Consider the following 25,820-nt stretch of genomic DNA (forward strand, 5'->3'; position numbering starts at 1 on the left):
GAGAAATAGGGGTTATTGTGATGAATACAGGGATTAGCGACCACAAGGCACTTGCTGACAGTAATACCTACAACAATTAAAACTAAATGCAAAGTATATCTGTTTAAAGAAACTGATAAAAATGGTCTTAACGTATTTTCAAGAGACAGTCTTCACTCCTTCCATTCTGATTATGTAAGCGTAGAAAAAATCTGGAATGATTTCAAAGAGATAGTATCGACTGCAATTGAGAGATATGCACCACATAAATTATAAGTGATCGACCTCGTCCCCCATAGTACACAAAATCGGTTGGATCGCTATTGCAAAAGCAACGAAAAAAGCATGCCAAATTTAAAAGAAAGCTAAATCCCCAAGATGGGTAAAATTTTACAGAAGTTCGAAATATAGCGCGTACTTCAATGAGAGATGCTTTTAATAACTTCCACAACGAAACTCTGTCTCGGAATCTGGCAGAAAACGCAGAGAGATCCGGTCATACATAAAGCACACCAGTTGCAAGACGCAATCAATACCTTCACTGCGCGATAACAACGGTAAAGTCACTGATGAGAGTGCCACTAAAGAAGACGATGTAAATATTCCTGAATTCCAATCAAGAACAATTGCCAAGATGAGAAACATAGAAGAAGATATCCTCGATGTAACAAAGCAGCTTAAATAATTTCATAAAAGCAAGGCCTCCGGTCCAGACATTAGACCAGTCAGGATCCTTTCAGAGTATGCTGACACAACAGCTCCATATTTAAAATTATACACAGCCGCTCACGCAATGAAAGATCCGTACCTAAAGACTGGAAAATTGCTCAAGACGCACCAATACTCGAAAATGGATGTAGGAGTAATCCGCTGAGCCCCATATCACTAATGTCAATTTGTAGTAGCTTTTTGGAACATACACTGTATTCGAAAATTATGGAGTAGCTTGAAGAAAACGATTTATTGACACATAGTCATCAGCGATTTAGAAAATATCGCTCTTGCGAAACACAACTAGGTCTTTATACTCACGAAGTAATTAGTGCTATCGACAGGAGATGTCAAATTGATTCCATATTTTTAGATTTCCAGAAGACTTTCGACACCGTTCCTCACAAGCATCTTCTAACCAAACTGCGTGCCTATGGAATATCGCCTCAGTTGTGCGACTGGATTCCTGATTTCCTGACAGCAAAGTTACAGTTCGTAGTAACAGATGGAAAGTCATCGAGTAAAATAGAATCAATATCCGGCGTTCCCCATGAAAGTGTTATAGGCCCTCTATTGCTCCTGATCTGTATTAAGGGCGTAGGAGACAATCTGAATAGCCACTGTAGATTGTTTTCAGATGATGCAGTCATTTTTCGTCTTGTAAAGTCATCAGATGACCAAAACGATTTGGAAAACGATTTAGATAAGATTTGTAGTGGCGACGTCTGCCACCGAATGTATCAGGATGACCAGATGAAGCGGGAAGAGGTAGAAGGCACAGTATGAAGACTTTTCCAACCTTTCCAAGTGATTTATTGTTTCCAACTACAGTGCCGTTTTCCCATAGGTTTGTGTCACAGGGCCCCGCAATGCTGAGGAAGCACCCCAGCAGCCAATGCACGCAATGCTGTGTGAAGCTGGCCTCATATGCTAGCAGGTGTGTGACGTCGTCAGGATGCCGGCAGTTGACTCGGCGGACTGCGTACCTGCCAACTCTGCGCCGCTCGGTGTGAGTCACAGGCGGCGCGCTGCGTCCTTCTCGCCAGCGTGGCTGAGGTCGCAGTGACGACAAGCGCCCCCGATCTGGCACCTGAAACTGTGACCCTCGCCTTGGAATGCCTCCGGAGTGCGTTGGGAGCCAAGACGACTGCCTGCAGTAGTGAGCCAAAGAGAGTCCCGCCACTGGCTGGCAGGCTACATACCCTGCGTGGGCCTCAGAACATTGAACCAGCTACCTGCTGTGGACTGGAACGCTGGTGCCCCATCTGCTGCTGGTGGTGTGAAATGCCCTGCTGTTCAGTAGAGCTGCCACACTTGAATGAATCTCGTTAGAAACCCGCACCTATTTATAAGCAGCCGTATGCCTCTGTTTTGCTAATGCACCGCTCTGAGTCATGTACTCTTAACATCTAGGCTGCACCAGAGGGCCCCTTCTGGCTGTAACTTGCGCCATGCAAACCGCCGCATTTACTCTTTTCAGCGGTTCGATGGCCCTGTGGTCTCCATTGTATTTCTCAACTGCTGGTCTATTTCTCAACCGGCCCACACCTGGCTGTAACTTGTGTGCTCTGATTAATGCTCAAAATTAACTTTCCCTATCCTAAATGGAGGTGCCGCTACATTATTCCCCCCTTTTGACAGACCCGGTCCCCAGATCGACCCTTAACTCTCTCTTAAATTGCTTGGGTCGGCACCTATGGCATATTTCCTTACTATTGGAAAACTTAAATGTGGTCTAGTGCCCCTTAAAACCATGACATGAGACAAAACGTAAAAATTCCTTACTGGGCGACCACTGCTCGATCAACCCCTTACCTACTCGTCTCACGCTTTCAGTATCCAATCCACTGGGACTTGAACTACCCTTGCTTCCCTCCTGGAATTAGCTATCCGCCTGATCAGAAAAAAACAACACATAACAAAGTAAAGGCTGCAATAACACTTGGCACAGAGGTGCTTAAAATGATAGTTATTTGACGTTGACTTTCCCTATGCTGAGCGCCATGTTGAACTGGTTTACGGATCTGAACAGACCCGTCTCCAGAGTTTGATCTAACAAGGTCAGGTTCTGTCTTGGTAATAATTCTAAAGTGGTTTCTGGCAAATACATCTGTGGCTGCGTAACATTCAATTGTGTGGCTCCTGAAATTGACGCTGGCAGATGGAAGGTTGGGCCTATTTTGTTACAGTTAGTTCCATTCATTTAAATTGCGCTCCCCTCGAGCTCTATGCGTTTCGCTTCAGCAAATACTCCTCGCTCAAAACAAACAACTTGCTACTACTACCAAGTTCTCGTAGGTGGAGAAGATCCAATGCATCCCGACCCATTCAAGCTCAATTTTCGCTCCACGATGTCTATTCCTTTTCACCTGTCTAAAAATAATTGAACCGTTCATGTGTTCCATATTTGGAGCTTCACAGATTTTCGTCTAACATTCGCTATTTTTTATTCAAACCCAACATCGATTGTGTTCATCCTTAAATTTACATTATATGAACTGGTGCAATAAACATAACTTTCCTGACGCAGGAGTGTCGATAACAAAAAATTAAAACAGGAAATAGTATGACTCTGACATTGTTCACCACATATTTATTACGGCTTTGCCGAAAAATTTACTCCGACGCGTTTATTTCTCCAGACTGCTTGTGATTTCTCCTCCAACAACACTCCATATACGTCAGACGCTACACTTCCCTTTCAGTATCCTGAGGACAGGGATGACCATCACTCTTCTTCCCTATTCAAAAAGACTGCTGCTCCTAGCAGGCTCACAATACTAGAAAACACATATAAAATACAATGCCTAATTAATCTGTGCAAACCCATAACAAGAAAACCAACAAAAACCACAAATACTGTACTACTTTCCAGATCGTAAGGCATACGGAACTTCATGCTGTACTATATCTTCCTGGTTTTCTCTGTGCTTAGCACCTCTCTTCACTCTCTCTTTCTTCGTCTTTCCTTCCTGTGACACGTCTGGAATCACATCCGGACAACCCTTAAATGGCAGTAACAGCCCAGTGCATACTATCAGTGTTCTAGTTGGCAGCTGAAGCTTAACATTAACGGGGGATGTGGTTTCTACAATTTGGTATGGCCCTTGATACCTCGTCAGAAATTTCTTCGTTTCTCCCTTTTTGCATATAGGGGCTTGACAGCATTACCCACTGCCCCGCTCTATACTGCGGTAAACTTCCTTTTCGCTGTACTGCTTTGTCATGCCTTTCCAAATTCATTGTATTCGCCTTTTGTACTCGTTTCCAAGCATCCCGAATTGCCCATGCGAATTGTCGTACAGATTCACCAGTCCGTCCTTTCTGTAGCCTCATCTGTACGCTACCTCATATGGAGACAAGCCGGTATTTGTATGGACTTTTCCATTGTACGTGCATACAGTATGCTTCAAACACTCGCCGTACTGATGGTGATGAGAATACATATAAAAACTCAGCATCTTCCCGATTGTTCTGTGTACCCGTTGTGTCCTTCCGTTCGCCTGTGGATGCAACGCGCTCGTCCTCAACTTCTTTATGTTCAACAATTTACACAGTTCCTTCATTAAATCCGACATGAAGTTGGTCCCTTGGTCAGTAATTATTGTCTCCGGTACATCAAACTTCAGAATCCAGTCGTTTACTAACACTTGCACGACCATTTATGCCTGTTGATTTGGCATAGCCACCATGTCCACATACCTCGAAACATGGTCTATTATTGCCAGAACGAATCTGTTCCCCGATGGTGTTCGCCTAAAAGGTCCTAAGACATCAATCCCCAACATAGAAAATGGACATGTCGCTTCTGGCAATCGTTGTTTCCGACTCAGATCTGCTCTCTGCGCACATGGTGTACAACTCTTGACATACTGATCCACATCTACTTTCCTACCACTCCACCAATACCTCTCCGCCACTCTCCTATTCGTCGCTCTACACCCTCCATGACCATATAACACGTGATCATTTGCTTCCTTTAAAACTTCATCCTTCAGCTTCGCTGACACTACTACCCCTGGTCCTAACTTCGTTTCCCTGCACAGAAGAAAAATTGTGCTTGTGTCCGATACAATTTAAAATCGTTGTCCACATCCTGTAATTTTTGCCATACCGCTAGGTCATAACCTATGACTTATACTTTTGCCACCTTCCTACTTAGTGCATCCGCATTACCGTGCTTCTTTCCAGCTTGTGCACCACCTCGTAGTCGAATTCACTAAGCCTCACAGCCTATCTAGGGAGTCTAGTGGACGGACCCTTCATCCCCAACAACCACTTCAACGCAGCATGATCTCTCACTACCCGAAATCTTCTCCCATATAAGTAACATTTAAAATATATGATTCCGTAGATTACGCAAAGTATCTCCCTCACTGTTGTTGAGTAAATCCTCTCTGCTGCATTCAACTGTCTAGACGTATAGGCTACAAGATGTTCTTTCCCATCAATTTCCTGACTAAGAACACACCATAATGCTTGATTCGATGTATCGCATGCTACTATAAACTGCTTTTCAAAATCTGGGAACACAAGAAACGGACTTGAAGTTAACACTTCTTTCAGTTTGTCAAACGCTTTCTGACACTCTTCGGTCAACTCAAATATCACACCCTTCTGTAACAATCGCGTCAATGGCTGTCCTAAATCTACAAAAGCCATCATGAACTTTCGATAGAAATTGCAAATTCCGATGAATGACCACACTTCCTTAACTGTTTTCGGTTCCCTTACAGCCTGTACCAACCTTGGATCTTTTCGCACTCCGTCATTACTGATAATATGACCCAAATATTTTACTTCTTCTAATGCGAAATGACACTTCTCCAGGCTCAACGTCAAACGAGCTGCTCTTAACCTCATAATGACTTCCCTTAACCGCTGTCTATGTTGCTCCATACTACTTGGAAACACTATAATGTCATCCAGATAGACTAGACACTGCCGTTGGTTTCAAACCCCTCAAGACAGTGTCCAGCAACCTCTGAAACGTTGCCGGAGCGTTATTCAAACCAAATGGCATTCTAATGTACTGGTAATGGCCTCCAGGTGTAGGGGAAACAGTTTTTGGACGATCCTCTGGAGCCACCCCTAACTGATGATAACCACTTGCAAATCCATCGTAGAAAAGTACTGGCACTGTGCTAAGTGATCCAAAGTCTCCGATATGTTTGGAATTAGGTATGCGTCCGTTACTGTCTTATTATTGAGGTATCGGTAGTCACAACAGAACCTGCATTTCTTAGTCCCATCCATAGATATTTTAGGCACAACGACAATGCCCGCTCCCTAGCACCTATTACTATGCTCTACAATACCGTCCACAAGCTGATGATCAATGAAACCCTCCACAATCGGCTGCAAATACGTCGGTATTCTGTATGGTTTAGGGTAAACAAGTGCTTCATTCCCTGTTGGTAGCCTATGTTGAACTAATGAAGTTGCTGGTAACGGCTCTTGTGGAAAAAAAACTAATCATTAAATTCCCACAATAATTCTTCCATATGCTCTCTTTCTCCTTCTTTAAAATGATTAATTTTGACACGCAATGCAGTTCTATCGGCAGTCAGTGATTAATCGGTTCGCCTACCTCTCGAACACCAGTCTTCGTCATCTGGCACATCCAAATTTGCTACTAAAACTCCTTTTCTCAAATTCGCGTCTACAGCGCTAAAATTATCCACGTTTACGGGAACTACTGGCCCCTTTTTCCCCTGCTGTGCGCGTACAACACGGTTTCAGAAAACAACCCAATGGACCCAAAACTTCATTATCCTCCTATGGTTCAATAACACATACTGTACCCACAGGTGGATTCGACTCTACACTTACCCAAACCGAATTCCCGCTGCCACTGGGCACACACTCATGCGAATTAAGCCTTAATGCTTGTGTAAGCGGTTCAGTTGGTTTGTTCATTACGTTGAACGCCCCTCGCGACAGCTCTGCATTGACAACAGTTTCCCCTAGCTGAAGTAACATTCCACCAAGTTCACAGTTCGTTGTTCAAGGTCAATTTTGGCATGACGTTGAGGCAAGAAATCTACTCCTAGGATCATGTTGTAGCCCTCATTTACCCATGGAATTATCTCCTTGCATGCATTAAATCGGACTTCCTCTATTCGAAAGTCAACTGTCACCGAACTAAAAGGTGTGACCTCCGTATCTGCCACTCCTCGCAACCTATAACGTGGTGGGTGTAACTTCCTTCGTCCCATTATATTCCTAGTAGCCACTGACACTTGCGACCCTGTGTCCAACAAAATCTTAAACTTTTTAGTTCGTATGGATCCTGCCACAGAACATTCCACCTCTGCATACGTATTCGTAACACTGACATTAAACGGGAGCTCCCTTAGGTGGATCTTTGGCACCCTCTGACGTTTAACGCTTCTCCACCTCTCCTATCTCTCCGCTCCCGATTTCCACCCCTTCTTTTATTCCTTGGTGATTGGGTACATCGCCTCTGCACATGTCCCATACGACCACACTTAAAACATTTCACACCCGCTGTGTTAAAGGCGCTACAGTCTGGAACCGCACGACCGCTACGGTCGCAGGTTCGAATCCTGTCTCGGGCATGGATGTGTGTGATGTCCTTAGGTTAGTTAGGTTTAACTAGTTCTAAGTTCTAGGGGACTTATGACCACAGCAGTTGAGTCCCATAGTGCTCCGAGCCATTTGAACCATTTGAACCACACCCGCTGTAAACACTGTTTGCCTCTCGCGTATCCCTGTTGCCAAGTCTATTTCCTCACACTGAATTGCCAGGTGAATGGACGAATACAAATCTTTCGGAGTCCCTTCACGCATTTTCCGTGACATATGCGCCGGTAACACTCTCAAAAATACAAGTGCCCTTTGCCCGGCCCCTGCGACAGACCACCATTCGCCTCATCGCTCTGACCAAACTCTTAAGTATACTCGTTAATTTCCCTTATTCTGTCCGCAAATTTCTCTAACGTCTCCCCCTGCCTCTTCGTCATTGTACTCAACCTCTTCCTAAAGTACCGAACGCTATTCTATTTCTTGTACCTTTGTAAAAGCCCCTCCTTCAACAGCTTGAATTGTCCTGCTTTCCTTGAGGGGGCCACACCGTGGTTCAGGTCGAAAAAAATCGATTTTCGGTTTTCATCATATTTCGTTAGATTAAGGTTTTATTAAAGTACCCTGAAAAGGATTTAGCGGAAAAAAAATATTTCGACCGTTTAAAGAGCATTTTCCTACCACGTGTGTTTATGTTCCACGCCCACTTTTCTGTCGCCCACTTTTCTGTTGCCCACTTTTCTGCATATATTTTAGATCTTTATATTCCCTACATTGCACGTTAGGGATTTATTTACTCACGCGTGTGTGGGCTATCCTTGGAACGCAACGGTTGGTATTCTTTAGTTTCTGCTGTTTGTAAACAACACGCTTTCAAACGCGCGGTTAGTTTCGTTCAAATGTGATTGCGAGTAGCCGGCCGCGGTGGTCTCCCGGTTCTAGGCGCGCAGTCCGGAACCGTGCGACCGCTACGGTCGCAGGTTCGAATCCTGCCTCGGGCATGGATGTGTGTGTTGTCCTTAGGTTAGTTAGGTTTAAGTAGTTCTAAGTTCTAGGGGACTTATGACCACAGCAGTTGAGTCCCATAGTGCTCAGAGCCATTTTTTTTTTATTGCGAGTAGTTGTTATACTTACGTTTGCAGTGCTTGTTTACGTGTGTTTTGTTGTATTTATTTAAGATGACGAAACGTAAAGCCATTTCCAAGAAACGAAAATTTAGTGGAAACAATTTTAGAAAGCTTTCTGTACAAGAGGTTATGTCACCTGGCAACGATGTTTCTAATTGTAATTCTTCAACAAGTGCTCCATCAAAGAAGCTCTCACCATTTCAAGAGAGCTACAACGAATTTACTGTAAGTGATATGGGGTGCAGTAACATTATCATAAAATTGAGAATATTATCACATGTAATTTCTAAATTATTACCATGTAGACAGTGTGGTGAGTCACAGAGTGTGAAAATTTGTGAGACTGCAAGGTGGAGAAAAGGCCTACGAATTGCTTTGGATTTAATTTGCACTAAATGCTCAGCTGTGATTTCATTTATGAGTTCTTCAAAACTACACTCCTGGAAATGGAAAAAAGAACACATTGACACCGGTGTGTCAGACCCACCATACTTGCTCCGGACACTGCGAGAGGGCTGTACAAGCAATGATCACACGCACGGCACAGCGGACACACCAGGAACCGCGGTGTTGGCCGTCGAATGGCGCTAGCTGCGCAGCATTTGTGCACCGCCGCCGTCAGTGTCAGCCAGTTTGCCGTGGCATACGGAGCTCCATCGCAGTCTTTAACACTGGTAGCATGCCGCGACAGCGTGGACGTGAACCGTATGTGCAGTTGACGGACTTTGAGCGAGGGCGTATAGTGGGCATGCGGGAGGCCGGGTGGACGTACCGCCGAATTGCTCAACACGTGGGGCGTGAGGTCTCCACAGTACATCGATGTTGTCGCCAGTGGTCGGCGGAAGGTGCACGTGCCCGTCGACCTGGGACCGGACCGCAGCGACGCACGGATGCACGCCAAGACCGTAGGATCCTACGCAGTGCCGTAGGGGACCGCACCGCCACTTCCCAGCAAATTAGGGACACTGTTGCTCCTGGGGTATCGGCGAGGACCATTCGCAACCGTCTCCATGAAGCTGGGCTACGGTCCCGCACACCGTTAGGCCGTCTTCCGCTCACGCCCCAACATCGTGCAGCCCGCCTCCAGTGGTGTCGCGACAGGCGTGAATGGAGGGACGAATGGAGACGTGTCGTCTTCAGCGATGAGAGTCGCTTCTGCCTTGGTGCCAATGATGGTCGTATGCGTGTTTGGCGCCGTGCAGGTGAGCGCCACAATCAGGACTGCATACGACCGAGGCACACAGGGCCAACACCCGGCATCATGGTGTGGGGAGCGATCTCCTACACTGGCCGTACACCACTGGTGATCGTCGAGGGGACACTGAATAGTGCACGGTACATCCAAACCGTCATCGAACCCATCGTTCTACCATTCCTAGACCGGCAAGGGAACTTGCTGTTCCAACAGGACAATGCACGTCCGCATGTATCCCGTGCCACCCAACGTGCTCTAGAAGGTGTAAGTCAACTTCCCTGGCCAGCAAGATCTCCGGATCTGTCCCCCATTGAGCATGTTTGGGACTGGATGAAGCGTCGTCGCACGCGGTCTGCACGTCCAGCACGAACGCTGGTCCAACTGAGGCGCCAGGTGGAAATGGCATGGCAAGCCGTTCCACAGGACTACATCCAGCATCTCTACGATCGTCTCCATGGGAGAATAGCAGCCTGCATTGCTGCGAAAGGTGGATATACACTGTACTAGTGCCGACATTGTGCATGCTCTGTTGCCTGTGTCTATGTGCCTGTGGTTCTGTCAATGTGATCATGTGATGTATCTGACCCCAGGAATGTGTCAATAAAGTTTCCCCTTCTTGGGACAATGAATTCACGGTGTTCTTATTTCAATTTCCAGGAGTGTAGATGCAATTGGACATTATGAAATCAATACTAGATTAGTTTATGCCTTACGATCCATTGGCAATGGCATGGCTGCATGGAGAGCATTTTGTTCAGTAATGAACTTACATCAACCACCAAATACATTTGAAAAACTGACTACAATATTAGAGAAAGCTGTATGTGAGGTCAGTGAGGAAAGCATGAAACTGGCTGCTAGGGAAGCAGAGGAAGAAAATGATGGAATTCGGATATTGCAGTTGCACCTGATGGAAGTTGGCAGAAAAGAGGACATTCTTCTCTCAATGGAGTAGTGACTATCACGTGTGTAGACACTGGTAAAGTGTTAGATGTGGAGATAATGTCTAAAATTTGCAAATGTTGTCAAGTCAATGGACATAAAGAACACAACTGTGTGGTTAATTTTAGAGGAACAAGTGGTGGTATGGAAGTTCATGGAGTACGACAAATATTTCATCGCACTGTAGGAACAACGGTACACCAGATATTTGGACGATGCTGACAGTAAGGCATACAACAATGTGGTGAACTCTAAGCCATATGGAGATGCAATTGTCTGCATAGGCAGACACAGAACCCAAATGAATCTTTCAATAGCATTATGCTGAAACGTCTTCCTAAAACTGTATTTGTAGGCATGCATACAATGAAAGTAGGAGTTCATGATGCTGTTAGTACATTCAATTGTGGTAATATTGGAAAGTGTTGGGTACTGAAAAATCTGGGAATCAACTCTGGTGAAAATATGATCACTGGGCTCCAACATTGCGATAAAATGAGGATAGCCGATGCAGACAGGTCTGCATCAGTTATGGGCAAGAAAGCAAGACAAACATCCAGGAAGGTGATAAAGAAGCTGGAAGACCTGCTAGAGGTCAAAGAAGGGCCATAATATGCAAGAGGACAGTTTTCATTAACTGTAAGTAACAAAATTCAAAAGTTTTTTCTTTAAAGTCGATTTCCCGCAAACTAAAATTTTCAGTACATATGCCCCATTATATCAGAAACTGTCGTATATAAGTGAATGAAATTTTCGGTTATTGCATGACATAAAAAGCCAGCTCTGGTACTACATTCATTAATATTCCCCCATTAGGAAGTTCACAAGAAAATATTTTCTGCAGAAAAAACTTAATATTTTTTTGTTAATAAAATTAAAAAAGTATTTCTTAAAAACTATAAAATGAATAAAAAAGATTTTTAATACAGTGGACTCTATTAGCATCATGCAACACACAGTAAAGGTATTAAGGTCCTGCATCAATTAGTTTTTTCAGAAATCGGTCAAATACTTGCCTAAATTAACATGGGTTAGATAGGCACGGTGTGGTCCTCTAAAGGCCTCAGAACACCTTACACATGTCTTCGCTTCACCCGTTAATCTAATCTTGGCTACATGTAACAACTGTTCATCAGGCCAACCATTCATCACAGCCGAAATTTCCAAGTCCTCCACAAAAGAGCGCACAACCTCAGATGCCTTTCCAGAAAACGGAATAATCAAACTCACGGCACCTGGATCAATCTCCTGCACCCTAGGCAACAACGACTGATCATATGCCATTTCCCGCTCACTTCTAGATGTTAATTGACTTTTCAACTGCGTATTGGCTCAAAAAAAAAATGGCTCTGAGCACTATGGGACTTAACTTCTGAGGTCATCGGTCCCCTAGAACTTAGAACTACTTAAACCTAACTAACCTAAGGACATCACACACATCCATGCCCGAGGCAGGATTCGAACCTCCGACCGGAGCGGTCGCGTGGTTCCAGACTGTAGCGCCTAGAACCGCTCAGCCAATCCGGCCGGCCCAACTGCGTATTGGTCACTGTCAATTGTTTTATCTTTTCCATCAAAACCCACACGGCTTCTGGTTCCGACGCACCTTGCGTTCTTGACTCTGCCATTGTGTTGCTTTCGTTCCGAGTTTGTCCTAAAACAAATCATTTAAGTACAAGAATAGCCCAAATCCCTACACCTCAGTATCATCATACTCATTAACTTCATACTCAAACCAATTCAAAAATAACTAAATGACACGAAAATAATAATAAATCTTACTGCCCCAAATACACTGACACTTATTCTGACAAAAAAATAATATGCTTACTCAAAACACAAACAAGAAAGAAAACGTCGAACACTCAAAAGAAAACTGGTCAAAACTCACCACATCTTGTGAATGTAGTGCAGGTGGTGGGCTCGAATGTCATAATGGACAGACGACGTTCGCTGTTCTGACACCAAATGTAGTGGCAACTTGTGTTTCTGAATGTATGAGGATGGCCAAATGAAACAAGAGGAGGTAGAATGCTCCAAATTAAGACTCATCTGAGCTTTCCAAGTGATTTATTGTTTCCAACTACAGTGCTGTGTTCCCCTCAGTCTGTGTCACAGGGCCCCGCAATGCTGAGGAAGCACCCCAGTGGCCCGTGCAATGCAATGGTATGTCGAGCTGACCTTGTATGCCAGCGGAGTTGTGACATCGTCAGGATGCGGGCAGTTGATTCGGTGGTCTGCGTCCCTGCCGACTCAGCGCCGCTCAGTGTGGGCTGCAGTCAGCTAGCTGCGTGCTACTCGCCAGCGTGGCTGAGACTGTGGCGATGACAAGGGCCCGCAATCCGGAGTTTGAACCTGAGGTCCTCGCCTTCGGGTGCCTCCGGCGTGCGTTGGGAGCCAAGACGACAGCCCGCGGTAGCGAGCCGAAGAGTGGCCCGCCGCTGGCTGGCTGGCTATGGATCCTACGTTGGCCTCAGAGGGTCAAACCAGCGACCTGCCGTGGACTGGAACACTGGCTCCCCATCTGCTCCTGGTGGTGTGACATGCCCCACCATCCAGGAGAGCCGCCACACTTGAATGAATCTCGTTATAAACCCGCATCTACACTCCTGGAAATGGAAAAAAGAACACATTGACACCGGTGTGTCAGACACACCATACTTGCTCCGGACACTGCGAGAGGGCTGTACAAGCAATGATCACACGCACGGCACAGCGGACACACCAGGAACCGCGGTGTTGGCCGTCGAATGGCGCTAGCTGCGCAGCATTTGTGCACCGCCGCCGTCAGTGTCAGCCAGTTTGCCGTGGCATACGGAGCTCCATCGCAGTCTTTAACACTGGTAGCATGCCGCGACAGCGTGGACGTGAACCGTATGTGCAGTTGACGGACTTTGAGCGAGGGCGTATAGTGGGCATGCGGGAGGCCGGGTGGACGTACCGCCGAATTGCTCAACACGTGGGGCGTGAGGTCTCCACAGTACATCGATGTTGTCGCCAGTGGTCGGCGGAAGGTGCACGTGCCCGTCGACCTGGGACCGGACCGCAGCGACGCACGGATGCACGCCAAGACCGTAGGATCCTACGTAATGCCGTAGGGGACCGCACCGCCACTTCCCAGCAAATTAGGGACACTGTTGCTCCTGGGGTATCGGCGAGGACCATTCGCAACCGTCTCCATGAAGCTGCACTACGGTCCCGCACACCGTTAGGCCGTCTTCCGCTCACGCCCCAACATCGTGCAGCCCGCCTCCAGTGGTGTCGCGACGGGCGTGAATGGAGGGACGAATGGAGACGTGTCGTCTTCAGCGATGAGAGTCGCTTCTGCCTTGGTGCCAATGATGGTCGTATGCGTGTTTGGCGCCGTGCAGGTGAGCGCCACAATCAGGACTGCATACGACCGAGGCACACAGGGCCAACACCCGGCATCATGGTGTGGGGAGCGATCTCCTACACTGGCCGTACACCATTGGTGATCGTCGAGGGGACACTGAATAGTGCACGGTACATCCAAACCGTCATCGAACCCATCGTTCTACCATTCCTAGACCGGCAAGGGAACTTGCTGTTCCAACAGGACAATGCACGTCCGCATGTATCCCGTGCCACCCAACGTGCTCTAGAAGGTGTAAGTCAACTACCCTGGCCAGCAAGATCTCCGGATCTGTCCCCCATTGAGCATGTTTGGGACTGGATGAAGCGTCGTCTCACGCGGTCTGCACGTCCAGCACGAACGCTGGTCCAACTGAGGCGCCAGGTGGAAATGGCATGGCAAGCCGTTCCACAGGACTACATCCAGCATCTCTACGATCGTCTCCATGGGAGAATAGCAGCCTGCATTGCTGCGAAAGGTGGATATACAGTGTACTAGTGCCGACATTGTGCATGCTCTGTTGCCTGTGTCTATGTGCCTGTGGTTCTGTCAGTGTGATCATGTGATGTATCTGACCCCAGGAATGTGTCAGTAAAGTTTCCCCTTCCTGGGACAATGAATTCACGGTGTTCTTATTTCAATTTCCAGGAGTGTATTTATATGCAGCTATGCGCCTTTGTTTTGTTAATGTGCTGCTATGAGTCACGTTCTCATATCATCTAGGTTACGCCAGTGAGCCCCGTCTGCCTGTAACTTGCACCATACAAACCGCTGCGTTTACTCGTTTCAGCGGTTCAACTGCCCTGTGGCCCCCATTATACTTCTCAACCGCTGGTCAGTGTAACTTACTGTCAACCGGCCCGTGTCTGGCTGTAGCTTGTGCTCTCAGAACATTGCACAAAACTAACATTCTCTATCCTAAACGGTGGGGGCGATACAGATATTTGTATGGTGCAAAATAATGCTTCAAATGGCTCTGAGCACTATGGGACTTAACAGCTGTGGTCATCAGTCCCCTAGAACTTAGAACTACTTAAACCTAACTAACCTAAGGACATCACACACATCCATGCCCGAGGCAGGATTCGAACCTGCGACCGTAGTAGTCGCGCGGTTCCGGACTGCGCGCCTAGAATGTATGGTGCAAAAAGTGACAATTGACCATAAATAAAGAAAAGTGTGAAGTTATTTACATGAGTACCAAAAGAAATGAGCTAAATTTCGATTACGCGAGAAGTCACAGAAATCTGAAGGCTGTTAATTCAACTAAATACTTAGGGATTACAATAAAAATAACGTAAAGCGGAATGTTGTGGGTAGAGCAACCAAAGACTGTGATTCATTGGCAGAACACTTAGAACGTGCAACACCTCTACTAAAGACATTGTTTACACCACGCTTCTGCCCTATTCTGGAGTATTGCTGTGCGGTGTGGGATCGCCATTAGGTAGGACTGACGGATGACATCAAAAAAGTACGTAGAAGGGGAGCTCGTTTAGCAGGTGGTATAGTGCCACAGACGTGATACGTCGATTGGAGTGGCAATCATTAAAGCAAAGGCGTTTTTCGTTGCGACAGGATCTTCTGATGAAAGTTTAATCACCAGTTTTCATCTCAGATTGCGAAAACATTCTGTTGGCACCCACGTACATAAGGGAGGACGCGGGGGAGGGGGGGGGGTGTTGATCATCACGATAAAATAAGAGAAATCAGAGATCGCAGAGAAAAATTTAAGTGTTCGCTTTTCCCGCGTGCCGTTAGACAGTGGAACGGTAGAAAGACAGCTTGAAGGTGGTTCATTGAACCCTCTGACAAGCATTTTATTGTGAAAGAAGAGTAATCACGTAGATGTAGACAAGGTGTCACATTTCCTGATCTAATTCTCTCAGCATCACCTGATTTTATTCGACTACATTCCATTATCCTCGTTTTGCTTTTGTTGATATTCATGCTATATCCTCCTTTCAAGACACTGTCCATTTCGTTCAACTGTTCTTACAAGCCCTTTGCTGTCTCTGACAGAATTGCAACATCACCCAAAAACATCATAGATTTTACACTACTGGCCATTAAAATTGCTACACCAAGAAGAAATGCAGACGATAAACGGGTATTAATTGGACAAATATATTATACTAGAACTGACATGTGACTACATTTTCACGTAATTTGGGTGCATAGATCCTGAGAAATCAGTACCCAGAACAACCACCTCCGGCTGTAATAACGGCCTTGATACACTTGGGCATTGAGTCAATCAGAGCTTGGATGGCGTGTACAGGTACAGCTGCCCATGCAGCTTCAACACGATACCACAGTTCATCAAGAGTAGTGACTGGCGTATTCTGATGAGACAGTTGCTCGGCCACCATTGACACTCACGTTTTCAATTGGTGAGAGATCTAGAGAATGTGCTGGTCAGGGCAGCAGTCGAACATTTTCTGGATCCAGAAAGGACCGTACGGGACCTGCAACATGCGGTCGTGCATTATCCTGCTGAAATTTAGGGTTTCGCAGGGATCGAATGAAGGGTAGAGCCACGGGTAGTAACACGTCCACTGTTCAAAGTGCCGTCAGTGCGAACAAGAGGTGACCGAGACGTGTAACCAATGGTACCCGACACCATAACGCCGGGTGATACGGCAGTATGGCGATGACGAGTACACGCTTCATAAGTGCGTTCACCGCGATGTCGCCTAACACGGATGGGACCATCATGATGCTGTAAACAGAACCTGGATTCATCCGAGAAAATAACGTTGTGCCATTCGTGCACCCAGGTCCGTCGTTGAGCACACCATCGCAGGTACTCCTGTCTGTGATGCAGCGTCAAGGGTAACCGCAGCCATGGTCTCCGAGCTGATAGTCCATGCTGCTGCAAACGTCGTCGAGCTGTTCGTGCAGATGGTTGTTGTCTTGCCAAAGTCCCCATCTGTTGACTCAGGGATCGAGACGTGGCTGCACGATCCGTTACAGCCATGCGGATAAGATGCCTGTCATCTCGACTGCTAGTGATACGAGGCCGCTGGGATCCAGCGCAGCGTTCCGTATTACCCTCCTGAACCCACCGATTCCACATTCTGCTAACAGTCATTGGATCTCGACCAACGCGAGCAGCAATGTCGTGATACGATAAACCGCAATCGCGATAGGCTACGATCCGACATTCATCAAAGTCGGGAACGTGATGGTATGTATTTATCATCCTTACACAACGTTTCACTAGGCAGCGCCGGTGACTGCTGTTTGTGTATGAGAACTCGGTTGGGAACTTTCCTCATGTCAGCACGTTGTAGGTGTCGCCACCGGCGTCAACCTTGTGTGAATGCTCTGAAAAGCTAATCATTTGCATAGCAGCTACTTCCTGTCGGTTAAATTTCACATCTGTAGCTCGTCATCTTCGTGGTGTAGCAATTTTAATGGGTAGTGGTGTAATTCTTCTCCCCGGTGCTTACTTACTTAGTCAAGGAAATTTATTGCATTCGATCTGAGAATATACTGAAGAATCTGCAGTACACCGGATCCTCCATTATTGATGTTTTTGTTGCCTCCATGTCCGGGTATGAGCTAGAATGTAGATATAGCCGGGTATCTCCCCAGTATAGTCAGGAATTGAGCATAGAAGAACGCCGGTCACTCAATAAGTTAGAGGGGAGTGTACTGGAGTGGCGTACAGACGTGTGTCGTGGTGTTTCGTAACGTGAGTGAAAACGAGACTGCAAAGAAGAAAACGTTCGAGTAACCTAAAAAAAAAAGAAGAAAGGGAAGACGAATCGCTTTAGGAATCGTGCTGGAAATGTTCTTCGTAGTCAGACGACGCTATAAAAAGCGAATCTCGTTACGGCAGAGGGCGGTACTCGGTGAATCAGACAAAGCAGGCGGCAGCATTACGAAAAGCCTGCCTTTTATCCAACTTCTGGTGGCCTTTAGGTAATGTAATTGGTTTCGCTGCGAGCACCGCCGCGGCGAGTGGCTGCTTGACAAAGAAGCTCGGCGGCCGGTGCATCGGCGGCTGTGCTTGCGTTCGCGTCGGCCGTATTCTCCGTGCTTCACTCAGCTAATCCGATACCGCCTGCAGACGCCGGCGGGGCGCACTCGCCGGACGAAAGGACGGCCTGAGAATTCCCAGCATCTCGCGGGAGTTCGAGCTCGCGAAAAATAACTCACCTCGGCCTCCAGCTCATTTAGTAATGGCGGGTTTTCGTGAATGAGTCCTCCCGAACGGGGTTATTAATGGGCCGCAATGCAGTGTTCAGTTGTCCTGCATCTTCTGAGTCATGGAAAGTGTTGGACCTACCTTCCTGCATTAAGGTACAGATTTATTTTCTTTGCAATTGCAAAGTATCTGCACAGATGCTTTCGCGACGCAGGCAGTAGTGTTCAGGTGGGACAGCACAGTTTCCGACAGTTTCCAGAGATGGTTTGGAACAGTGGCTCCATCGTTATTGGTAATCACACTTTGTTATAATTTCCCAGTATGTTAATTCCACTCTTCAGTCTCACACCTTTGTTTACCTAGCAAAATCAACAAATAAGTTTGCTGACCTCCTAAATTTCAGTGTGGTCATAAAGGAGGAGGAGGAGATTATTGGTTCAAATGGCTCTGAGCACTATGGGACTTAACTTCGGAGGTCATTAGTCCCCTAGAACTTAGAACTAGTTAAACCTAACTAACCTAAGGACATCACACACAACCATGCCCGAGGCAGGATTCGAACCTGCGACCGTAGCGGTGTCGCGGTACCAGACTGCAGCGCCTAGAACCGCACGGCCCCTTCGGCCGGCGGAGATTATTGTTCAATGTCCCATCTACAGCGACGTCATTAGGTCACAAGCTCAGATAGGGAAGGCTCGGGAAACAAATCTGCCGTGCGCTTTCAAAGTAACCATTCAGGCATTTGGCTGAAGCGATTTGGGGAAATCAGCAAAAACCTAAATCGTGATGCCCGGAGTTTTTTTTTTGTTTTTTTGTTTTTTTTTTTAATTCGAACCAATTTTCTTTTTCTTTTTACGCCTACTTCATGAGCAAACTGATTTAGATAATGACAAAGGAAATGAAAATTTCTGGTGTTCTAAAATAAATGGCAGTCTTCTTCATAAATTAAAGCCGCGCGGTTGGAGGCGTCATGTCACGGACTGCACGGCCCCTACCGCCGCAGGTTGGAGTCTTCCCTCGGGCGTGGGTTTGTGTGTTGTTCTTAGTATACGTTCCCTTAATTCAGTTTTAAGTAGTGTGTAAGTCTAGGGACCGATCATCTCAGCAGTCTGGTTCCTTAGGAAATCACACATTTCAACATAAATTTAAAAAATATTTCTTAAAAACGAAAATAAGAATAGTTTTTCAACATGAGTTTTTTTCAGATAATGTATCGTTGATACCACATTTATTTTGTTTTGATCACATAGGACGCCCTCCAGGTGAAAAAGAATGAGGTGTAGTTAGTATGGTCCCGGTGGAGGTTCGAGTCCTCCCTCGGGCATGGGTGTGTGTGTTTGTCCTTAGGATAATTTAGGTTAAGTAGTGTGTAAGCTTAGGGACTGATGACCTTAGCAGTTAAGTCCCATAAGATTTCACATACGTTTGACATTTTTTGTAGTTAGCATCAATAACAAAAAATATATAAAGGGAATTAAAGAAAACGCCCTCCTGGCAGAACAAACAAAATGGCATCCGCGTACCGCCAACTTAAGGGTAGACGCACTCTGAATCCCAACGCTACGGTCGCAGGTTCGAATCCTGCCTCGGGCATGGATGTTTGTGATGTCCTTAGGTTAGTTAGGTTTAACTAGTTCTAAGTTCTAGGGGACTAATGACCTCAGCAGTTGAGTCCCATAGTGCTCAGAGCCATTTGAACCATTTTTTTTGAATCCCAAGGCAGTCAGGCATGTTCCAGGCACGTCTTCGCGAAGAATATTCCATTATGCCGGTACACTGGACTAAGTCCTGGTATTACACAATCACACTGAAATCACCTCATACCTGGGACACCCCAACTGCAGGGGGGTTCGAAGAAGGCACTACCCAAAAAGTTGGCATAGTACTGACGGTGCACGATAAAAGTAAAGTGATATTGTAGGAACGTCCAAAAATCAGGAACACTCTTATCGACTTCACTGAACAAATAAGAGATCGGTAGGCCTTTTATCCAGATCACAGCGTTGATCATCGTACGCGGGAAAAACGTATCTGGTGTAATGGCATGGGAAGCCGTACGTGGAAGAAAGGCAAGCATCTTCTGAAGCAGCTGCCATACCTCTGCATAAGATCCACACATCAGTCGATGTTCGTCCGTATCAAGCGTGTGACAGCGAGGGCACAACGGCGAATGTTTCATGGCATGTAGACGAAGTTGTGTCATGTATTTTCCATTAACGACCGGCCACCAGGTCGCACGAGCCGTCGTGTCGAGGAGGACATGGTGCACAGAACGCCAAACCACAGGCCATGTGATCCTAGAATATCGGCATTCCACAACATTCCTAGTATAATTTCTCATCATTAGGCAGTAAAAATCACGTGCCGTAGGGTTTCTGGTACTAGGCAAGTCGACATGGACATAACTGTATTCGGTGAAAAAGGTCTTGGCATGTGAGAAAGAGGAAGAAATATGGGCTACTGCAACGGGGGTTACTCGAGAGGGAGGGGTCACTTCATCAATCAGGCTTCCGCGATAATCCAGTTCGGTGGCTGGTACACGATTTAACCATCGTACTTATATAAAGGGCAGCTGCTCTCGTTTGGACGTTGACAAGGCCGAGGCCACCATCTCGAGGAGGAAGTGTCAACGGGTCGTAGCGGACTTGGAAGATAAGACCCGCCCCTACAAAGTAGCCGAACGCTGCCTGCAGTCTGTGTGCCATTGCCTGTGCTAAATAGGGTAGTCGCGAGACGAAATGAGTGTTAACAAAATCTGCCAGTTTTAGCATGTCCAATGCTCTCAGGAGGTGGCCACGAACGCTCGTACGTTCGTACTGATTTTTTTAAGAAGGCGTTTACACGCTACAGGCCATTAAAATTGCTACAACAAGAAGAAATGCAGATGAAATACGGGTATTCTTCGGACAAATATATTTTACTAGAACTGACATGTGATTACATTTTCATGCAATTTGGGTCCATAGATCCTGAGAAATCAGTACCCAGAACAACCACCTCTGGCCGTAACAACGGCCTTGATACGCCTGGGTATTGAGTCAAACAGAGCTTGGATGGCGTGTACAGGTACAGCTGCCCACGCAGTTTCAACACGGTACCACAGTTCATCAAGAGTAGTGACTGGCGTATCATGACGAGCCAGTTGCTCGGCCACCATTGACCAGACGTTTTCAGTTGGTTAGAGATCTGGAGAATGTGCTGCCCATGGCAACAGTCGAAAATTTTCTGTAACCAGAATGGCCCGTACAGGACCTGCAACACGCGCTCGTTCATTATCCTGCTGAAATGTAGAGTTTCGAAGGGTTCGAATGAAGGGTAGAGCCACGGGTCGTAACACATGTGAAATGTAACGTCCACCGTTCAAAGTGCCGTCAAAGCGAACAAGAGGTGGCCGAGACATGTAACCTATGGCACCCCATACCATCACGCCGGCTGATACGGCAGTATGGCGATGACGAATACACGCTTCCAATGGGCGTTCACCGCGATGTCGCCAAACACGGACGCGACCATCATGATGCCGTAAACAGAACCTGGATTCATCCGAAAAAATGACGTTTTGCCATTCCTGCACCTAGGTTCGTCGCTGAGTACATCATCGCGGGCGCTCCTGTCTGTGATACGAGGCCGTTGGGATACAGCACGGCGTTCCGTATTACCCTCCTGAACCCACCGATTCCATATTCTGCTAACAATCATTGGATCTCGACCAACGCGAGCAGCAATGTCGCGATACGATAAACCGCAATCGCGATAGGCTACAATCCGACCTTTATCAAAGTCGGAAACGTGATGGTACGCATTTCTCCTCCTTACACGAGGCATTACAACAACGTTTCACCAGGCAACGCCGGTCAACTGCAGTTTGTCTATGAGAAATCGGTTGGAAACTTTCCACATATCAGCACGTTGTAGGTGTCGCCACCGGCACCAGCCCTGTGTGAATGCCCTGAAAAGCTAGTCATTTGCATATCACAGCATCGTCTTCTTGTCGGTTAAATTTCGCATCTGTAGCACGTCATCTTCGTGGTGTAGCAATTTTAATGGCCACTAGTCTAGTTAAATGATCCGGAGACATTTCAGCTTGTCCACTAATGGGAATGGAGCCACACTCTGTGCTGGAAGACCTCTACCGACGAACATAGCACTGGATTTCGTCAGGTCCTCACGGCCGCCCGCAGCAGTCCCGTCCTGATTGATCCATGCCAGTGCCTCTCGCACTTCATCCTCCGATAGAACCAAGAGCACCACGTCATCTGCACAGGCGCGGCAGATGAAAGCATGGCCCCTCATAGTTATCTCAGTCAACCGGCTCCTCAAACCGTGTGACAGAGGCCCGAGGACGATGGCGAAAAGGAGCATCGACAGCGGACATCCTCGACGGACTGACCGAATGACATTAATAGGGCCCGCCACACGGTCATTGACCAGCAATCGCGACGTAGCACCTTGGAGGAGCCGCAAGACGATGTGTATAAATCTGAGGGGGAAGGCCATCCGTCGGAGTACGTTTTGTAGAAAGCCATGACTCACTCTATCAAAGGCGTGGTCGAAGTCCACTGTCACCTGTCACTAAGGCACCGCGACTGCGGAAGGTCGTGGCCAGGGCTATGGGCTATGACGTCACGGTAATCGCTGAGTGCCGTCTGAATGTTGCTGTCACCACTAAAGCATGTTTGATCCAGAGAAATGAATTGATGGTAAGAATCTTGAAGTCACAATTTAACATGGTCAGCCGCCGATAATGTCCAACTCCCCGACCTGCCGATGGCTTGGGGACCGGGATAAGCAAGCCTTCTACGAATTCGAGTGAGAGGGGAAGGTCAGGGTTCATCAGTTCTTCATACATCGCAGCCCATGATTTCGTGGAATGTGCGGTATAACTCCAGCGGAAACTCGTCGGGACCTGGGACTTTGTTCGCCGCATCGTTACGAAGAGCATCGGTGACGTCATTAGCCGTAATTGTAGGTGTGAGAATCTCCGCTGCATCCCCGTCAAGGGTACCTTTCAAGGAACGGAAGACATCAGTCGTTACAGCCACGTTCTGATCCTATGCTGCGTAGAACTGTGATCCATAAAGGTATTCGCGATATCATTCTGGGACGTCAATCGGCGACCATCTGGCATGTCGAGGGCTTTGACCAGTTTTCTCCGACAGTGCTCCTTCTCTCAGATAATATGATGTATGGATGGGGGCTGACTTTCGGAAAAGCATCATCCACACAATTCCGAAGACGGCAAGAGCTGACAAGTGCGAGAATTATCGCACAATCAGCTTAACAGCTCATGCATTGAAGCTGCTTACAAGAATAATAGACAGAAGAATGGAAAAGAAAATTGAGAATGCGCTAGGTGACGATCAGTTTGGCTTTAGGAAAAGTAAAGGGACGAGAGAGACAATTCTGACGTTACGGCTAATAATGGAAGCAAGGCTAAAGAAAAATCAGGACACTTTCATAGGATTTGTCGACCTGGAAAAAGCGTTCGACAATATAAAATGGTGCAAGCTGTTCGAGATTCTGAAGTAGGGGTAAGCTATAGGGAGAGACGGGTCATATACAATATGTACAACAACCAAGAGGGAATAATAAGAGTGGACGATCAAGAACGAAGTGCTCGTATTAAGAAGGGAGTAAGACAAGGCTGTAGCCTTTCGCCCCTACTCTTCAATCTGTACATCGAGGAAGCAATGATGGAAATAAAAGAAAGGTTCAGAAGTGGAATTAAAATACAAGGTGAAAGGATATCAATGATACGATTCGCTAATGACATTGCTATCCTGAGTGAAAGTGAAGAAGAATTAAATGATCTGCTGAACGGAATGAACAGTCTAATGAGTACAGAGTATGGTTTGAGAGTAAATCGGAGAAAGACGAAGGTAATGAGAAGTAGTAGAAATGAGAACAGCGAGAAACTTAACATCAGGATTGATGGTCACGAAGTCAATGAAAAGGAATTCTGCTACCTAGGCAGTAAACTAACCAATGACGGACGGAGCAAGGAGGACATCAAAAGCAGACTCGCTATGGCACAAAAGGCATTTCTGGCCAAGAGAAGTCTACTAATATCAAATACCGGCCTTAATTTGAGGAAGAAATTTCTGAGGATGTACGTCTGGAGTACAGCATTGTATGGTAGTGAAACATGGACTTTGGGAAAACCGGAACAGAAGAGATGTGGTGCTATAAACGAATGTTGAAAATTATGTGGACTGATAAGGTAAGGAATGAGGAGGTTCTACGCAGAATCGGAGAGGAAAGGAATATGTGGAAAACACTGATAAGGAGAAGGGACAGGATGATAGGACATCTGCTAAGACAGGAGGGAATGACTTCCATGGTACTAGAGGGAGCTGTACAGGGCAAAAACTGTAGAGGAAGACAGAGGTTGGAATACGTCAAGCAAATAATTGAGGACGTAGGTTGCAAGTGCTACTCTGAGATGAAGAGGTTAGCACAGGAAAGGAATTCGTGGCGGGCCGCATCAAACCAGTCAGTAGACTGATGAAAAAAAATAATTGTCTTCGCCTTATTCCGTTGAATTTAAACCTGTCGTTGAACAGAGTGGGCATGGTTGGAGAGCACGTGGAGAATTGTGAAATAGTATTCCATGGTATGTCGTTGCCACAGCATTTTGTCGCGACCGTAATTCATCATCGAACGGCGTAAAGCAGGCTCGGTGCAGTCGAGCCACCACCGCATTGTTGAAGGATACGCTGGAAGGTGTCTCACACCGTTTTTCCACGTCGTCTCTACGACCTGCCCGCATTTCATATCCTTGAAATGGGCGACATTCAAATGCCGCAGGCCTCAACCACACCTCACCTTGAGCCTCTGTTGCGAAACAGTGCAATTGTAGGCGATATGGTGGAAGAAGGCGGTAGGTCATACGTCAGCATCAAGTGTGGCAGTTACGATTCCTTGGGGAACGTAGACACGGTGAAGACGACTCGCTGAATGGCTCGTGACGTACGTATATCCAGGTCGATCACCACGCATGTGGTACCAAGTACCGGTGTGGTTCAGTTCACGCACAGCCAGCAATGGTTCCTGGCATGTGGTGATATGGGGATGTTGGCCTTTCTGGGATAACACACAATTGAAGTCGCCGTTGTTGATAATTCTTCCGGGTTATTTGGCCGTGGTCCATGGAATTCTTCTGTTCCTAACGTTTCGTCCAATACTACGTTGGACATCTTCAGAGGTATGGCTGGTCCTGCTGAGTCCGGCCGACTGACGAGTCGGGCTTTTTTTTTATTTTTTTCTTTATTGTGATTTTAAAACCTGTGGAACAGGTAGGCTGGCAGCAGCACAATACGCCGCTCTTCAGACGAAGAGAATACAATAATATAAACACAGAAGATACATCACTTGGAAAAACGGCGGGAAAAAACAGTAGACACATGAACATAAAAAAACATGAAGCCATTCACACTCGATGACAATCCACACTACGAACTGTTGACACGACGCACAAACACTGAAGAAGACTATGGCACTGGTGAACGATGGAGTGTGACGGTGAACACTGAACACTAAACATGACGGCACACACGAAACACTGATGGCGGTGATCTCCGGCACGCGAATGTCCACTTAGCGTGTGCGAGTCCGGGGACCTGCCGAGAGGGGAACAGGTGTGAGGTGGGGGAGAGGGGAGAAAAAGGATGCCAATGGCTGAGGAGAAGGGGGCAGGAGGAGAGGGACAGGGGTGGAGGCCCGGGGGAGGAGGGGGAGAAAGGGAGGAGGGAGGGAAAAGGGAGAGAAGGGAGGGAGGGTGCCCAGAGGAGC

This window comes from Schistocerca nitens, chromosome 8, assembly GCF_023898315.1.
Source record: "Schistocerca nitens isolate TAMUIC-IGC-003100 chromosome 8, iqSchNite1.1, whole genome shotgun sequence".
Lineage (NCBI taxonomy): Eukaryota > Metazoa > Arthropoda > Insecta > Orthoptera > Acrididae > Schistocerca > Schistocerca nitens.